The sequence below is a fragment of the Diceros bicornis genome, chromosome 23 (genome assembly GCF_020826845.1).
Source record: "Diceros bicornis minor isolate mBicDic1 chromosome 23, mDicBic1.mat.cur, whole genome shotgun sequence".
In the NCBI taxonomy this organism is placed as follows: domain Eukaryota; kingdom Metazoa; phylum Chordata; class Mammalia; order Perissodactyla; family Rhinocerotidae; genus Diceros; species Diceros bicornis.
In genome coordinates, this window is record NC_080762.1 from 24,615,895 (window position 1) to 24,634,722 (window position 18,828).

Here is an 18,828-nt window from a genome sequence, read left to right on the forward strand (position 1 = left end):
GCATGCACACTTAACTGCTAAGCCACGGGGCCGGCCCAGAAATAAATGCTTTTAATATCCCCGTTTTATAAATTAGTAAACAGGCAAAACCATAATTATGGCTTAGAAGGCTTACTATTATATTACCTTATTTTAGTTCTTGAGTTTCTTATTGGGGCTTTATCATGAAATCACATCTATTAGCGATTTCTGTCTTTAAATTGTTAAATATTTATATCGTCCACTTCCATTACATATTTCTGTCTCTAATTTGGCAACTATTACATGTATTGCCCACAGTTCCATGTGTCTGCTTCACTCACTTGGAAGCACTCCATCATCACTCTTAGTCATAAGAAAAAGTGTGGTGCGAAGAACATGAGGCAGGAAATCTTTAGACCTGAGCCTCTCTTTGCCTTAGTGCTAAATTAGCCATGAGTCCCAGTTTCCTTGTTTGTGAAATAAGGGAACTATAAGGTCCCTTCTAGTCGTAAATTCTTTGATTTCAGAATGGGAGCTTCTCACTAGAGTGTGCACACTTCGGGGGCCAGGGACCTTGTCTTTTTATCCCTAGTTCCCAGCATAGTGCGTGGCACATAGCAGGTGCCCCATAAATGTTTGTTGATTAAATAAGTGGATAAACAGACCAAAAAAATTCTACTAGCAGTCCATGATCCTAAGTTTGCTTTATTATATAAATTTGTTTAAGAAATTTCAATTTGGCAGTTTTCCATTAATTATAAAGTGGTGTTTGTAATGCTCTACCAGAATAAACATTTGATAATTCATTTTTAACTCTCTAAAATTCTTAAATGTTATCTCAACCAATATGAATATCATTGGTGTGCAGTATTTTAGAGTACCAAAATTTCATATAGCACTAGTTTGCCTTCCATGAGTTAATTGGGTAAACAGCTGAAATGTAAGGTATTGATTATTAGGAAATGAAAACCCAGTGGTAGATGTCCTTTCTGAATCAAACTTCTATATGCTGAGGAATCCATGGGTTCCCTTTTTTCCATATCCTTGCCAGCACTTGTTATCTCTTGTCTTTTTGATGATAGACATTCTAACAGGTATGAGGTGACATTTCATTGGGATTTTGATTTGCTTTCCTTGATGATTAATGATGTTGAGCACCTTTTCATGTACCTGTTGGCCATTTGTATGTCTTCTTTGGAAAAATGTCTATTCAGTTCCTCTGTGCATTTTTTAATTGGATTATTAGTTTTTTGCTGTTGAGTTACATGAGTTCCTCATATATTTTGGATATTAACCCCTTATCAGATATATGGTTTGCAAATATTTTCTCTCGTTCAGTAGGTTGCCTTTTCATTTTGTTGATTGTTTTTTTTGCTGTGCAGAAGCTGGAAAAGCTTAGCTCTTAAAGTCATTTACAGTCTTTGTATTTTTTGTGTGAGGAAGATTAGCCCTGAGCTAACATCTGTTGCCAATCCTCCTCTTTTTGCTGAGGAAGATTGGCACTGGGCTAACTTCCGTGCCTACCTTCCTCTACTTTATATGGGATGCTGCCACAGTATGGCTTGACAAGCAGTGCGTTGGTGTGTGTCTGGGATCCGAACCTGCGAACCCCGGGCCTCTGCAGCGCACACTTAACCGCTATGCTACTGGACTAGCCCCCCCAGTCTTCGTATTTTTATTGAGAGTTTACTTAATAGAACTTTAGAAAGTGTGCAGAGTTTGTAGATTGAATAGTATTATCGCTACCCAAGCGACTTAGCCTCCAACGTTATAGGGATTTTGACACAAGTGTAGCATGGATGTTATTGCATAGTGGCTAAGTGCATACATCTCTGTATATTATAAGCACACTAACAAAGTTTTACAGTTATTGCTTTATGCACTTGTCTTTTTTTTTTTTTTTTGGTGACGAAGATTAGCCTTGAGCTAACATCAGCTGCCAGTCTTCCTCTTCTTTTTGCTGAGGAAGAGTGGCCCTCGTCTGACATCTGTGCCCATCTTCCTCTACTTTATGTGGGATGCCGCCACAGCATGGCTTGACAAGCGGTGCATCTGTGTGCGCCCGGGAGCTGAACCCACGAGCCCTGCACCACCGAAGTGGAGCGCGCACACTTAACCGCTACGCCACTGGGCTGCCTCCATGCAGTTGTCTTTTAAATTATATTAAAAGAAGAAAAAAGAGTTATAAACAAAAATACATTTATGCTGTCTTTTCTCTTTACCCCTGTTGTTACCTTTACCAGTGCTCTTTATTTTTTGTGAGAATTTGGGTTACTCTTTATAGTCCTTTCATTTTAACCGAAGGTCTCCCCTTGGTATTTTTTTGTAAAGCAGATCTGCTAGTGATGAATTCTCTCAGTTTTTGTATTTGGGAATATCTTAATTTCTTCTTTTTTCCTTCCTTACTTGTTCTCCTTTCTTTTTTGCAGGATAGTTTTGTTGGATATGGTATTCTTGATTGACAGTCTTTTTCTTTCACCACTTTGACTCTGTTATCCCACTGCCTTCTGGCCTCCATGGTTTCTGATGAGAAGTCAGCTCTTAATCTTATGAGAATCCCTTGTACATGAGGAGTTATTTTTCTTGTTACTTTCAAGACTCTCTTTTTGTCTTTGTGTTTTGACAATTTGACTATGATGTGTGTAGGTGTGGATCCTACTTGGAGTTTGTTGAGATTCTCGGATGTGTAGATTAATGTTTTTCATCAAATCTGGGAAGTTTTCAGCCATCATTTTTTCAGATATTCTTTCTGCCCCTTTTTTTCTGTCTTCTTCTCTTGAGACTCCTATTATGTGTATGTTTATAGGCTTGATGGTGTCTCACAAGTCTCTGAGGCTCTGTTCATTTTTCCTAATTCTTTTTTTCTATTTGTTGCTCCGACAGGATACTTTCAATTGCTTGTCCTCAAGTTTGCTGATTCTTTCTTCTGCCAGCTCAGATATGCTGCTAAGCCCCCTTCTAGTGAAATTTTCATTTCAGTTATTGTACTTTTCAAATCCAAAATTGCTATATGATTTTTTTTAATAGACTATTTTTTAGAGCAGTTTTAAGTTTACAGCAAATTGAGTGGAAGGTCTAGAGAGTTCCCATATACTTCCTACCCCCACACATGCATAATCTACCCTATTATCAACGTACCCCACCAGAGTGGTACATTTGTTACAATTGATGAACTTACATTGACACCCACAGTTTACATTAGAGTTCACTCTTGGTTTTGTATATTCTGTGGGTTTGGACAGATATGTATGTATCTGTATAATGTATATGTGTAATGATATGTATCCACCATTGTGGATTGTTATCATATCACACAGAATAGTTCCATTGCCCTAAAAATCATCTGTGCTTTGCCTGTTCATCCTTCACTCCCTTCCCTGCCAATCTTTGGCAGCCGCTGATCTTTTTACTGTTTCCATAGTTTTGCCTTTTCCAGAATGTCATATACTTGGAATCATACAGTATGTAGCCTTTTCAGATTGGCTTTCTTTCACTTAGTAATATGCATTTAAGATTCCTCCATGTCTTTTATGGCTTGATAGCTCACTTCATTTTAGCTCTAAATAATATTCCATTGTCAGGATGTACTACAGTTTGTTTATCTATATCATCTACTGACGTACATCTTGTCTTCATCATGATTGTCATGACGGTTTCGTGGGTGTATACCTATATCAAAACTCATAAATATTATGCTTTAAATTTGTGCAGTTTATTGCTCATCAATTATACCTCAATAAATTTGGGGGCAAAAATCAATAAAGGTATGTGGAATTATTAGTGGATCAAGGGTCTGTAAAAGAGGAATTTGTAAGAATCAGTGGATCACAAGCACAGCTGGAGGGATTGGCCTTGAATAGGAAATGGAACATGTAGTTTATTCTCTGAAACTGTAGTGAAAAAAGGAAGGATGGTGTCAACGTATGTCAGTTTGCTATGGAGATGATGAGGTGGTTACATGCTTGTGTGCCTCTTTTGTGTGTGTGTGAATGTTAAGTGGTGAGAGTTTGAAATAATTGATGAAAGATATGTGAAAATTTGCTGACCAAAGATTATAGAAGTATTACAGTCCACCTAAAATAGGAGACCATGCAGCAGTCTGCATGATTGTATGTTTTTCTTCATTAGGGGCCCAGTGTAAGAGGGGAGAATTGGAGTTTTCCTGGTTGATGTGGTAGAAGGACAGAGGGTGTCAGGTGGTAAAGAGGCTAAGAGGGACTGAAAGGTTGGGGAGAATTTAGGCAACACCATATATTAAAGAGCAGATAGAGCTTGTTCTTTGCCTTTTTCTTTCTATATCTCATAATATTATCTAACTCCTAGTATTTTCTAGTTCATATAGGCGCTCAGAGGTAAGAGGCTTTTGATGTGGAGAAAATTAGGAACATTTCACTCATTACTCCAAAATGGTAGGACTGTGACTGCAGAAGAACTTCTGAGAATAGGGTTTGATGAAGAGAAAAGAAGTCAAAGAACTTGTAGTTTTGGAATGAACTTGGAGGAATGTGTACAGAATGGGAAGAAGTTTAAGAACTAAAATGTGTTATTACCTCAAGTCTCTTTAACAAAGAATGTCATATCACATTTTAATTTTATTTGAACCTTATTGACCAAAGGTGAATAATAACCCCATATCTTTGTACAATGCTTTATAGTTTACAATATGCCATAAAGGAGTAATTCTGGGTGATGAACATACCAAGAACATGTGAATATTAGCACTTTTAGCCTGAGATTACAGGGGAGTGCTAATATAAAGTTTGTTACCTTTATGGCCTGTGTAATCATAAGGTCACTAGGTTGAAAATGTGCTAAACACCATTAATTCAGATCCCGTTAATTTGTTTCCTGATTATGAAATTCAAATATGTTCATTATAAAATTCTCAGACAATGTGGAAAAAGGATGTTGAAAGCATCTATTATGCTAATACTTAATAATCATTATTAATATTTCATATATAGTCTTCCAGACTTTTTTCTTTGCAAAAATGCAGACCCACAAGGGTGGAGATTCTGTTAATTTTTTTTTTTTTTTTCTGTGAGGAAGAGTTGCCCTGAGCTAACATCTGTTGCCAATCTTCCTCTTGTTTTTCTTGAGGAAGATTAGCCCTGAGCTAACATCTGTGCCAATCTTCCTCTATTTTGTATGTGGGTCACCACCTCAGCATGGCCTATGAGTGGTGTAGGTCCGCGCCTGGGATCCAAACCCACGACGAAGTGGAGTGTGCTGAACTTAACCACTATGCCATGGGGCTGGCCCTAATTTTTTATAAAATATAATTTGATCTGCAGTAAAACAAAGGCAAATTTCAACTATTAAAATAAATTGGTGGAACATTTATTAATCGTGCTAGGTTCCGTGGAATATAAGAAAGATTATGAGATATAACTCTTGAGTACTCTTCAAAAAATTGAGATAATCCCAAAGAAAGTAAAGACAGACTGAGAGGAAAATTAGTCAAGGGAAGTAGGGTAGAGGGCATAGGGTGTGGAAGGAAGAGAAGTAGAGAAAACCTAACTTCTTGTCAGACTAGCGTCTTCCTCAGTTCTGGCTAGCGTTGCTGAGAAGCCACGTTCTCATTCACCTATGCTCAGTTTTGTCCAGAGTGTTATGTATCCCCCAGCATCCAACTTTGATGCTCCCATGGTGACAGGTAGGATCAGCTGTAATGGACTGTGACTTGCAGTTTTTCTGCATAGCACAGTGCAGGTAGGGTGGAGTGGCTGTTAAAAGACTTGCCACTATTTCCTTTCCTTTCTTACCACCATGTGTTATAGCAGGCCACTATGTAAACTTCAGTGGAATGCTTGGAACTTTCCCTTGTCTTCAAGGAATAAGCTTTTGCTTTTTTAAATTTATGAAATGGAATTGATATTTATGTTTGCTGTGGATTACTTGAGAAGAACTTTAAAATGTTTATGAGCTAGGGTCTAATTCTTACTAACATTTATTTTTATCAGCCTTAAAACTATTTCGTTAAATTTCATGTATTTTAGGTTGAAAAATACCTGTTTATTCTCATTAAGGTAATTTAATTATATCATCTCAATTGCTTTTATGTTACTGAAGAGTTTTCCTTAAATATGTGTCCAGCTTTGTAGATAGAGATTTGTGGAAATAGATGTGAAATTCAGTTATTTTTGCCCTTTCTATGAAAGGGACAAAAATCTAACTATAAAGATTTTTGTGAAAACCACTTAAAGTGGAAAAAGTTTTCTTTTTTCAGTAGACTTTTTTTTTTAAGCAATCCTTGCAGTCTTTTTTTTGTTGTTTGTTTGTTTTTTTAAGGAAGATTGGCCCTGCGCTAACATCTGTTGCCAATCTTCCTCTTTTTTCTTTTTTCTCCCCAGAGCCCCAGTACATAGTTGTGTGTCATAGTTGTAGAGTTGTAGCTCTTCTATATGGGACGCCGCCTCAGCATGGCTTGATGAGCAGTGAGTAGGTCCACGCCCAGGATCTGAACCGGCAAACCCCGGGCCACCAAAGCAGAACATGTGGACTTAACCGTTATGCCACCAGGCCAGCCTCTCAGTAGACTTTTAACATGATCTTCTGTAATAATTATTTTCATAAAAAGTTTGGCATGATTTTAGGAGACAAGAACTAAATAAATTACGTATGAAATTGCCTTTGAGAAAAATCTGTTTTTTGGTGTGATCCTTGTGTCCTGCTTAGAAACAAACAAAAGTTTACTTTTGGGATTGAAGACTCAGCATAGAGTTTTTCCTCTTTCAAATGTGTGTGTTTGGTTTTGTTGGTTTTTTTTTTTGCATTTGATAGTGATAGTTATTACTTTTCTCATGTATATATTTAGCTTCCTTGGCAAAATAAATATATTCTTACTGACTTTTATAATGAAAAATGAAATCTTGTATTGAGTTGGGGATGGAATTTGGGATTATTTTAGGAGGAATCTAGGAAATGGATACAGGGTCAGTGCATAGGGAGGAACCATACTTTAGCACTTTTCATTTCTTTTTCAAGAGCTGAAAAGGTAAGGTACGAGGGGGCAGGTAAAAGGAGTCAGCCAGCAGATTCTCCAGTCCTGTGGTGTGTTTGTCTGCCTTACTGTATATGTTAGGTCATAAGTCTCTTAATAGTTGTTGTTATTATTATTTGTGTGTGTATATGTGTGTACACATGCATCTTTTGAAGTATATTTTGATAAATCTTTGTATTCTTAGGACCTGATTTATTTTTTTTTTATTTTTATTTTTTTGTGAGGAAGATCAGCCCTGAGCTAACATCCTTGCTAATCCTCCTCTTTTTGCTGAGGAAGACCGGCTCTGAGCTAACATCTATTGCCAATCCTCCTCCTTTTTGTTTTTCCCCCAAAGCCCCAGTAGATAGCTATATGTCATAGTTGCACATCCTTCTAGTTGCTGTATGTGGGACGCGGCCTCAGCATGGCTGGAGAAGCGGTGCGTCGGTGCGTGCCCGGGATCAGAACCCGGGCTGCTAGTATCAGAGCGCGCACGCACTTAACCGCTAAGCCACAGGGCCGGCCCTCAGAACCTGATTTAAATAGCTCTTGTTGCCAGTGGTAGAAAAGAGGTGAGCCATATAGATTTCTGGGGTTTTGTATAAAGGTGATAAAAGTGAGAAGGAACAATTTGAGATGAGGTAATACTGGTTTTGCTCACCAGTTTCTTATGTGTGTGTATTTGTGCGTGTGTTTTATGGTGGGGGAAGATGGATTGGTGTGGTAACTGAAGTCATAGATGTAACTGAAAACTCCTCCACTCCTCCCTCGTGCCCTGCTCTAGGGGAATAGACTAGCTGGTTGGAAGTAGTGCCTTTAGGCATTTGTGGTTGCTGCAGCCCCTTTCTCTCTGCGAAGAATTGGTGGGTTATGATTGAAGAGTTGGCCTCCTGCTATGTCACTATCCCTCCCTACTAAGTAAATCAGTGGACTTATTTCAATTCTCCTAAAAATTTAAAAATGGTCAATTTTGTATTCTGGCTCTAATTAGATTAAATTGGCTATTAATTCCCAGTTTTAGTATTATTTATTTTTCTCTCGAATAATATTGAAGCAAAATTATGCTAGTGATAGAATGCAGAGTAAAGGACTGAAAATAAATCTGATAATGGTATGCAAAGGGCTTAGCTCAGAGCCTGAAAATCAACGCACAGTAAATGGTTATTTTTATTATTATTACTGTTATTATTGATAATAACTTTTTCCTATTTAAACTCTAATCAAAGTAAATATAATTTTTAGTTGAAGTTGTTTTCACTGTGTTCAAAGTAAATTATTTTTAAGACTCTGTACATTTAATTTTTTTTTTTTGGTGAGGAAGATTGGCCCTGAGCTAACATTTGTGACAATCTTCCTCTACTTTGTATATGGGACGCCACCACAGCATGGCTTGATAAGCAGTGTGTAGGTCCACACCCAGGATCAGAACCTTTGAACCCTGGGCTGCCGGAGTGGAGTGCGTGAACTTAACCACTACGCCACTGGACCAGCCCCAATACATTTAATTTTTAAAGAGTATTATTATAGAGGCCACTAAATTACAAAATTTAACATAAACTTGGTAATTCTAGATTTAAAATAAGAGATTGAAGTGGGAAAACAAAGTATTTTGAAAAATATGCCTTTGGTTTCAGATTGTAAAGTGAGAGGGAATATGGACTTTGGATTCAGATAGACTTGGGGTTATATCTGGACTTCACTGTTACTCATGTCTATCTTGGACACGTTGCTATTAGTACAGGGACCCATTTTCTAGGTAGGTAGCTATAGAAATGAAGCTGTTTCAAAGGGGAATCAGGTTATACCTTGAGTTGCTTCTAGGGCTGGCATTGCCAAGGAAGCAGGCCATGCAGCTATCCACAGGTTCCCTAGATTCTCAGAATCCCTGAGCCTCTTAACTTGCTAATGTTCCGGGTCATTTTCTGCACCACCATAGAACCAGAATATCAACTAAATCTCACGAAATGTTTTGACAAAGCACTTTTTTCCAAATATGTTCAAGAATCATAAATTCTTAGGAGGGAGAAGTTGCCTGTGAAAGCAGAGAGTCTGACCCTTGCATATATTTTAGCGGTACATAGTGCATCTAAGCTCTTGGGTTAAAATATGGCTAATTTCCACTTTTATTTCTAGTTCATCCTTCAGACTACTTATTCTGATTTATTTGGATTTGGAATTAAACATCTTTCTCAGTCTGTACAATCTCTTTTTTAATTTTTTTGCCTAATAAAAATTATTAATCCTATAAAACAGCTATCAGTATCTGATTTCTGTGAACCTTAGTTTCTTCATGTATAAAATGAGATTAATAGTACCTAATCTCACAGAATTGTAATAAGGATAAATTAAAATACGTAATCCTTTTGGCTCATAATCAGTTCTCAGTGAGGGTTAGCTTTCCTCCTTTCTCTCTCTTTTCAAGAGCACAAATGGTTTATTTAGCTACCTTTTCCACATTGTTTTTTTCCTTTATTATTGTGGTAAAATTGGTATGCAACATTATATATATTTCAGGTGTACATTATAAATCGATATTTGTATACATTACATGGTAATCCTCACTATAAGTCTAGTCCATCACCATACAACTGATCCTCTTCACTCATTTCGCCCTCCCCCCAACCCCCTTTTCCTCTGGTAACTACCAATCTATTCTCTGTGTCTATGATTTTGTTTTGGTTTTGTTTTGTTTGGTTGGTTTTTTTTTAGATTGCACATATAAGTGAAATCTTATAGTATTTGTCTTGCTCTGACTTATTTCACTTAGCATGATACCCTTGAAGTCCATCCATGTTGTTGCAAATGGCAAGATTTCCTTCTTTTTTATGGCTGAGTAGTATTCCATTGGTGTGTGTGTCTATATGTGTGTGTGTGTGTGTGTGTGTGTGTGTGTGTGTGTGTATATATATATATCACATCTTCTTTATTTATTCATCCGTTGATGGACACTTAGGTTGTTTCCATATCTTGGCTATTGTAAATTATACTACAATGAACATAGGGGTGCATATATTTTTTCAACTTAGTGTTTTCATGTTCTTCAGGTAAATACCCAGAAGTAGAATAGCTGGATCATATGTTCTATTCTTAATTTTTTGAGAAATCTCCATAGTGTTTTCCATAGTGGCTGCACCAGTTTACATTCCCACCAACAGTGTATGGAGGTTCCTTTTTCTCCACATCCCCTCCTTCTTTCTCTTAAATTGAATTTGTGAGTGTGATGGAAAGATAAGTTGTGGGTGGCTTTAGTTTGGATCTATGGCTTTAGTTTGGACTATGGTACTCTAGTACTATAGTACCTGAGAACTACTTATCACATTGTTTCTGTGGAGAAACATATTCAGAATTAAAATCTTGTATGCCAGGATATACCTTGCCTTGTCATAGTTTTTTAAATGGGAATAAGCTCTTCAGGTCCAGGTCACTGGCCAGGGGTCCGAGACATTAGAAACTAGAGTAGAGATTAGGGGAGATGAGCCATAGTGTCAGAGGTTAGGAGATTTTATGACAACCAGAGGCAGCAATAGAAATTGTATTATGCAAGCAGTGAGCGTTGGGAGGTAGGACTTTGCCTGGGAGGAAAAGAGGAGGCAGGGAGATAATAAAGGAGCTAAGGCAGGCTGGGGGACCTGGGAGGCAGCTGGTGAGGTTTCAGGTAGTAACCAGGTAAATGAGGAATGGAGGCACTTGGCCAATCAGTAGCTATCTTGAGTCAGTGGAGAGAGCTAGTGGACAAGTAATCTAAATTGATAAGGTTAATAAAACAGGGAGAGCCCATCATTAGGGTTTTAATTCAGTAACACATTGTAGCAAAGAATTTAGCATAATTGGGCTAAGGAGTTTAGTTACTTCAAGTACCAGTAGATTATCATAATGACATAGTCTTGGGGCTGGCCCGGTGGCACAAGTGGTTAAGTGCACGCGCTCCGCTGTGGCAGCCTGGGGTTTGCCGGTTCGGATCCCACGCGTGCATTGACGCACTGCTTGGCAGGCCATGCTGTGGCGGCGTCCCATATAAAGTGGAGGAAGATGGGCGTGGATGTTAGCCCAAGGCCAGTCTTCCTCAGCAAAAAAAAAAAAAAAAAAGAGGAGGATTGACAGATGTTAGCACAGGGCTGATCTCCTCAGGAAAAAAAAAAAGACATAGTCTTACATATTAGTATTCTGTTACTTGGGCCTTATATCTCTTTTTCAGGTGACATGGGCTGTTCATGTTTTTAATATAGATCTTTGACTTAAATAATAAATAAGCAAATAACTGGACAGAACAATGCAAAGTCAAGATAAAGTAGCACTTGAACAGATACAAATTAGAGTTAATACACTGCATTTTGAAAGGAGGAAGATTATTGTTCAAAAACATGATTCTATTTTATTATAATGGGCGGTATGTAATGGGACGAGATAAACTGATAAAACATAAATGTTGGTTTATAAGGTTCTTAGGATACTTAGCAGCTCAGTAATTTCAAAGTTTGAATGGGCTATTTTTCTTAGAAGAGTGTTCTAATTAATTGGAAATTCTAGTTTGCAGATTTTGGTGATGTTATTGGATAATATAGGATTCAAATAGTTAAAAGTAAATTAGCATTTGGAACAAAATGACTGCCAAAGGATTAAAATTTGCCCAAGATAATGCTAGGTATTCTTGACAGTGAAATAATATCATAATAAGAAAAAGATAGTTAAAAATCTTATTTGCAGAGTAGTGAGTAACTGAGGTTTTGGTACAAGCTGTTCTGTCACCTTTTTTCTCTATAGGTAAGTTTTAATTTTAAACAGCTTTTTCTTCTTCTGGATTGTCTGCCTTTCTGATATGTTTGCTATACCACCTTATATTAAAATAATCTGATTAATAGGCCTAAATTTGTTTGTTGTTTTGGTATTTGGATGTTGCTGGCATGGCATTCACTTTAATCTATTCCTCCTCAGAAAGAATTCTTAAAGTTAGGTATTTTTAATCCAATAGAAAAATAGGCAAAATAGTTAAACAGGAACTTTTTTAAAAAGTGAAATATTAATGGCCAATAAATAAAAAAGATGCTCAATTATATTAATGATCAGAGAAATATAAAATAAAACCACAATAAGATATATATTTTTTACCTACCAGATTAGTAACAGTATTAAATATTTACAGTGATGTAGAATACTGGAACTGTCATATAGTGCTAGTGGAATTGTAAATTATTATATTACAACACTGAGGAAAACAATTTGTTTATCTAGTACAGTTAAGATACATACACCTTATTACCCAGTAACTTCACTCCTAGGTATAGATACTATAACACTGCTTCTCAACCCCTAATTGACCTAATTCTTCCTTTTATAACAATTATTCTATAGTCTCCTTTACTATCCTGAACTGAAATTCAGATGAGATAATCTGTTTACATGCATGATTTAAAAAAGTCATTATAATCCATCCCTTATTATAAAAAAAAAATAGAGTGATTTATAACGAAATAGCATATTTAAATATATAAGAATAAGGCATTTTTATTATAATATCTAAATGCTAATTAGGTCATAGATGCGTACCTAACTGTGGAACATGTCATTGAAATGACTTTCAGTGTGTTGCTTTGGGCACTGAGTTCCCGTTGTTCTTTGTGTTGTGCTAAATCTACACCGTAGTATATGTGAGTTGATTAACTTGTCGGCTTCACAGTTCAACAGGAGATTCTGAAGAGAAATTCTAATTGTTCCCCAACTTCTTACCTTGAATTCAAAACATAAATGTGAAAGTTATTAGTGTGCTAAGTAATATTTTTACCGTCATTTGGTTTTCCAGTTCACTTCTTTTTCTCCTATTGTCCATCCTATTTGTTGTTTCTCTTCTTATTTCTTCCTTACCTCCTATATATTTTCTGTCTTTTTTTCTACCGTTTGCCAAAAGTAGGTCTGTTCCACAACTGTAGCCGTTTGTGATTCCACAAAGACTGTACTTGTTTCTCTGTTTTTCTTCTTCTTATCTGGGACTGTCTCTTATCTATTCAGTTATGCATGCTATGTAGGTTCATACTCAGTATTTTCCCAGAAAGCACAAGAAATCCTTTGTTATATAAACAATTTCTCAATTAAGTTATTAATAATTTGAAATGCTTTAGTATTCCTCTAAAACAAAAATTAACAATTCAGTGGGCTTCATGGAATTGAGATTCCCATTGTTGTGGGGTTTTTTTTGGTTCATATATTAGCATTTTATAAGTTCATTTATTTAGCATTTTATGTTTTTAGTGTAGATTCACTCTGCTTTCATAAAATTTAGATCAGGGATTGTATGTGATATGTTCACTCATGAATCTTTGGAATCTGTATAGTACAGTGCTTGGAACAAAGTGGGCTCTTAATAAATTATTGAATAAATACAATAGTTTATTTGAATTTGTTATTTTAATGATATTAGCAACAATTGAAGGCTGTGGTGTTTGGTCTGATAAAGTTTTCTCAGTACTGGAAGATTTTAAACTTTCTTCTTAGGCAAATTATTATTTGAAATATAAAGTTAAACTTTGTGCACTATTTTCATTATCTAAAATCTTGGATCCATTACGATTCTCCTTCCCATACCCATGTATCATTTAATGAATAAGTGGTGGAAAATAATATTTATATGAATAATTATTCAATAAGTCAATTTTTCATGAAATATTTGAGTATCTATTATAAGCCAGGCATAGTGCTGAGGATACATTAGTGAATAAAATTTTTCCTTTTCCCCTAATAAATTTATAGTTTTGGGGGAGACAGATAAGAAAACACCAGTTTCAACTGTGTATAATCAATGCCATGACAGAATTAAGCACAGAGTGCTGGAGGAGCGCCCAGCCCATACTTGGGAGTCGGGGAGGGCTCCTCGGGGATTTTGTGGCAGCGTAAATCTGAAAGACAAATAGGAGCTGGCTGAGTGAAGGAGAGAGAAGGGAGTGGGGAAGGACATTTAGCCTGAGGAAATAACACGTAGGAAGGCCTAGAAGTGAAAGAGAGCACCAGTGCCCTTAGTTTTATGAACAACTACGGAAGAATAGATTGTTTTAATTCCCTTCAAACCTACCAAATTAGTTAGTATTCTAACAGCAATATGTAAATTTCTGTTGTGTTAAGCAGCTGAAATTTTGGGGTTTATTTACTGCAGCAGCTAGAGTTATCCTCACAGATATGTAAAGAATAGAGGTACTGTTCAAAGTTGAAACAAAAAATTCGTGTTAAGAATAATTTTTAAAGTAAATAATAGAGGAACTAAAAATGATCATCTGAGGGGCTGGCCCAGTGGCGTAGTGGTTAAATTCACACGCTCTGCTTTGGCGGCCTGGGGTTCGCGGGTTTGGATCCCAGGTGCAGACCAATGCACTGCTTATCAAGTCATGCTGTGGTGGCATCCCATATAAAGTAGAGGAAGATGGGCATGGATGTTAGCCCGGGGCCAGTCTTCTTCAGCAAAAAGAGGAGGATTGGCAACAGATGTTAGCTCAGGGCTAATCGTCCTCACAAAAAAAGAAAAAAAAATGATCCTCTGAGTATAAGAAGATGGAAAGGGAAGATGGAGATGGAAGGGTAAGTGAGCTATATAGTTTCATCTATTATATCAGAAAATCAACAGTGTTTAAAGTTGGTCAGTTAAGAATAGTGATATAAACACTTAGAGATATAAAATAATTAGAAGAACTAAAACCAGAAAAAGTTAAAAGTAGTTGTATATGAGGAAGGGGAGGGATGGATCAGAGGATTGTTTGATTATAATCTCTCCTGTGTTATTTTGTTTTTTAACATATAAATATATTATTTTGATAAAAATTGAACTAAATTTAAAAATACTGTACATCTACTAGAATGGCTAAAATTAAGAAGACTGATTATACCATTGTTGGTGAGGATATGGAGTAACTGGGGTTGGTGAAAGCATAAAATGGTGCTGTCACTTTGGTAAAAAGTTTGGGAGTTTCGGATGCATTTATACATATACCTATTATAGTATGACCCAGCAATTTCATTTCTAGGTGTATATATATATCCAAGAAAGATTAATGCCTATGACCACAGAAAACTTGTAAAGAATGTTCATAGCAGCTTTATTAATAATAGCCCCAAACAGGAAACAATCCAAATATCCATCAATAGAATAAACAATTTATGGTATATCTACAGGAAGAATTAGTACTCGACTCTAAAAAAGAAAACACACACACAGTAACATGGATGAATCTCGGAAACTTTAAGTTGAGTAAAAGAAGCCAGACTCAAAAGAATACATGTGGGTATGATCTCATTTGTGTGAAATTCAAGAAAAACAGAAATATCTATTGTGATAGAAATTGGAATAGTGATGGCCTGGAGTGTGGGGAAGGGTTGAGTGGAAAGGGGCACATGAGAACTTTATGGAAATGGGGTGATGGAAATGTTCTATGTCTTGACCTGTTTGATGGTTACATAGGTGTATATGTTTGTCAAAATTGAAGTCGGTCACTTAAGACTTGTGCATTTTACTGTATGTAAATTATACCTCAATAAAGTACTAGTATAAAAAATACAAAATAAAGACTAGAGAGCTTGGTGCATTAAAGGAATGAGAGATGTCTCCTGGTTGGGTTGAGAGGAAGAGTTGGGACTAGAAATGTTGACATCTTAGGCTGGGGCCATCTTGAATGACTTTGTAAATTACTAAGGATTATCTTAACATCAGGAAGACATTGAAGGTTTTTGAGAGAGAATATGAAGTTTGAATTTTAAGACCATCTTAGCCTTCTGAGTGGATTGGAGAGGGGCAAGAGTGGATGTAGGAAGACCTATTAAGAAGCTTTTGCTGAAGCCAAAGTGAAAGATGATAATGGTTTATGTTAGAGTATAACAGAGGGGTTGGAGGGAAATATTTGAGATTTAAGAGACTTTTAGGAAGCAGACATTTAGTGATGGGAAATGAGAGAGAAGACAAGGTTGACCACAGTGTTTCTCTCTTGATAGCTAGGTGGATGATGGCACAGTTTACTAAGCAAAAGAGCAGGGATGGGCAGGAGGGGGGCGGATTAGGTGAAGATAGCGACCTGAATTTCACAGATTTGATTGCTTAGTTTGGGAAAGATATAGAAGATCGTATATTAATATTATAAATAGAAATATAATAAATGCAGAATTTCAAGGAATTATTAAAGCCTAAATTATTATATATCCCTTTCTGCTCCAGCTATTCATTATCCTTTCTTCTCTTTTCTCTTTATGAAGACGTAGATGGTTTGCCATTCATAGTCTATACAAAATACAACTACTGAACATTAGATAGTCTATACAAATAGAAAAGAGAAATAGTTGGGTGGTATTATTCAAGAGAATAGTTTTAATGTAACTCTCCATATTTAAATTTTTTTTTTTTCCTTTTTTCTCCCCAAAGCCCCAGTAGATAGTTGTATGTCATAGCTGCACATCCTGCTAGTTGCTGTATGTGGGATGCTGCCTCAGCATGGCCCAACAAGCGGTGCGTCGGTGTGTGCCCAGGATCTGAACCTGGGCTGCCGGTAGCGGAGCGCGCGCACTTAACCGCTAAGCCATGGGGCCGGCCCCTCCGTATTTAATTTTAATAGCCAACTATTACTATGGTATTTTTATGTATTACATATATTTATTCAGATGTTTAAGTTTTTAAAAAAAATTTTTTAATAGCTTTATCAACCATACGGTATTAAAATAACCAGTTAGACTCCTTCATGGGAGAGACTGCAAAGGGCTAGTGCTATTATTCTTCTTTTCTAAAAATTGAGATATAATTCAAATACCATAAACTTCATCCTTTTAAATTGTATAGTTCATTGGTTTTTAGTATATTCACACAGTTGTGCAACCATCACTACTATCTAATTCTAGAACATTTTCATCACCCCAGAAAGAAATCCTGTACTCAGTAGTAGTCATTTCCCTTTCCCCCTTCCTTCCAGCCCCTGGCAACCACTAATCTACTTTCTGTCTTTATGGATTTGCCTATATTCTTATATTACCCTGTCTCCAACATCATCACAGCTGGTCATTCTATAATCCAGAAATTCTCAAACTTTATGGGCCTACATATCATCTGGGGATCTTGTTAAAATGCACATTCTCATTAAGTAGGTCTGGGGTAGAGCCTGATACTCTGAATTTCTTTTTCCTTTTTTTTTTGTTTATTGCAGTAACATTGGTTTATAGCATGGTATAAATTTCAGGTGTACATCATTATACTTCTATTTCTGCATAGATTACATCATGTTCACCACCCAAATACTGCTTACAACCCATCACCACACACGTGCCGAATTATCCCTTTTGCCCTCCTCCCTCCCCCCTTCCCCTCTGGTAACCACCAATCCAATCTCTGTCTCTATGTGTTTGTTTATTGTTGTTATTATCTACTACTTAATAAAGGAAATCATGCGGTATTTGACCTTCTCCCTCTGACTCTTAGGTAATGCTGATGCTGCTGGTCTGAAGATGTCACTCTGAGTAGTAAGGCTCAAAGATGTCTCAGAATCAGAAGAAATTTAACTATAAACACAAATGAATTGTTAAATAGCAGCTGGCACTAATCTGAGAGAAATTATTTCATCTATTGAGTTTACTTAGTAGTGTTTCTTTGTTAATTACTTTTGAAAGTGATCATTTCTCCCCTACATCCTGACTATGTACATGTATGAGACAGCTTATTATGGGCTTATTTGTACCCATAATTAGGTTAATGAAATCAAATAATTAAGAAGCTGAGTTAGAACTTGTTAAGTATGACTTGGTTGTTATTTAAACATCTGATATTCAGCTCTAACTACTATTTGAAAGAAATTTTCCTACAAACTTCATATTAGTATATTATTGACAAACTCAAATCTGTTCTCTATCCATCCACTTCTGGGTAGACATGAGCTTCCTTGCACTGTCTTTGGGTTAATTAGTCTTGCTAGGAAGTAAAACAGGCACTATTGCTACCTCTTGGTAAGTTAGCCAGGTTAAGCTGAACACAGAAAAACATTTTGAGAATTCATTAAGATTCCTCCCTACCCCCCAATTAATTTGAGTATAATAAATCCCATCAAGAGACCCTGGATTTGGCTGTTTGGACTCCTGATGAAGTCAGAAATGGGGACATAGTTACCCACAGCAAGGCTTATGTTATACCAGCACAGAGCCTCGCTCACGTCAATGGAGGCCTCTTTCTGTAGCTATTTTATTCCCAGGGCATCTACGTCTCTCTTTCTGGAACCCGGTTAGTAACCTGCTAGTAACTCAATGAATTAATATTTTCAAATTAAAAGAAACTCTGGTTAAATATTTTTTGCCATTACTCTTTATCCTACTGTAAAAGTATCTTAATATCTATCTGCTTAGTATGAGTAGACATTTAAAGTAATCAACAAGTATTTATTGAGTCCTGTAAGCAGTGGTTTGAGGGAGGCAAGTTCAGTTAATGGTAAAAAGGATGAGTTTTTGTGTCTGACAAATTTAGGTTCCTGTCCCAGCTCTTGCACTCAATGACTCTGTGATCTTGTGTAAATTACTAATCTTTCTTTCTTCATCTGTGAAAATAGGGATAATAATATTATTTACCTAATTGGGATTTGGAAGATCAAGTGAGCAAACGTATGGAAAGACTTAGCATAGTGTGTGGTATAAAGGGTTCGTTAAATATTAGATTCTGTTATTATTCAGGAAGTATATATTGGCTATTCTATGTGCTAGGCACTGTAAGTCTGTTGGGGGAGTTGGTTAATAAGCATATAATTCACACAAACAAATATTTGCACAATATGATAAGAGGTGAGGAGAAGCACAGTACTACGGCAGAATAATAAGAGAATATCATCTAAATTTAGGGCATCAAGCAGGATGTCCCAAGGAAGGAATGCTTGTGCAGGGATTTGAAG

General features: G+C 36.5%; 1 protein-coding gene across 2 annotated transcripts in view; it reads left to right on the plus strand.

Moving 5' to 3' along the window:
* The window catches only part of CDK19 (cyclin dependent kinase 19), a 158,051-nt gene that overhangs the window by 53,653 nt on the left and 85,570 nt on the right, over positions 1–18,828 (plus strand). The gene's annotated exons all lie outside the window — the stretch shown is intronic.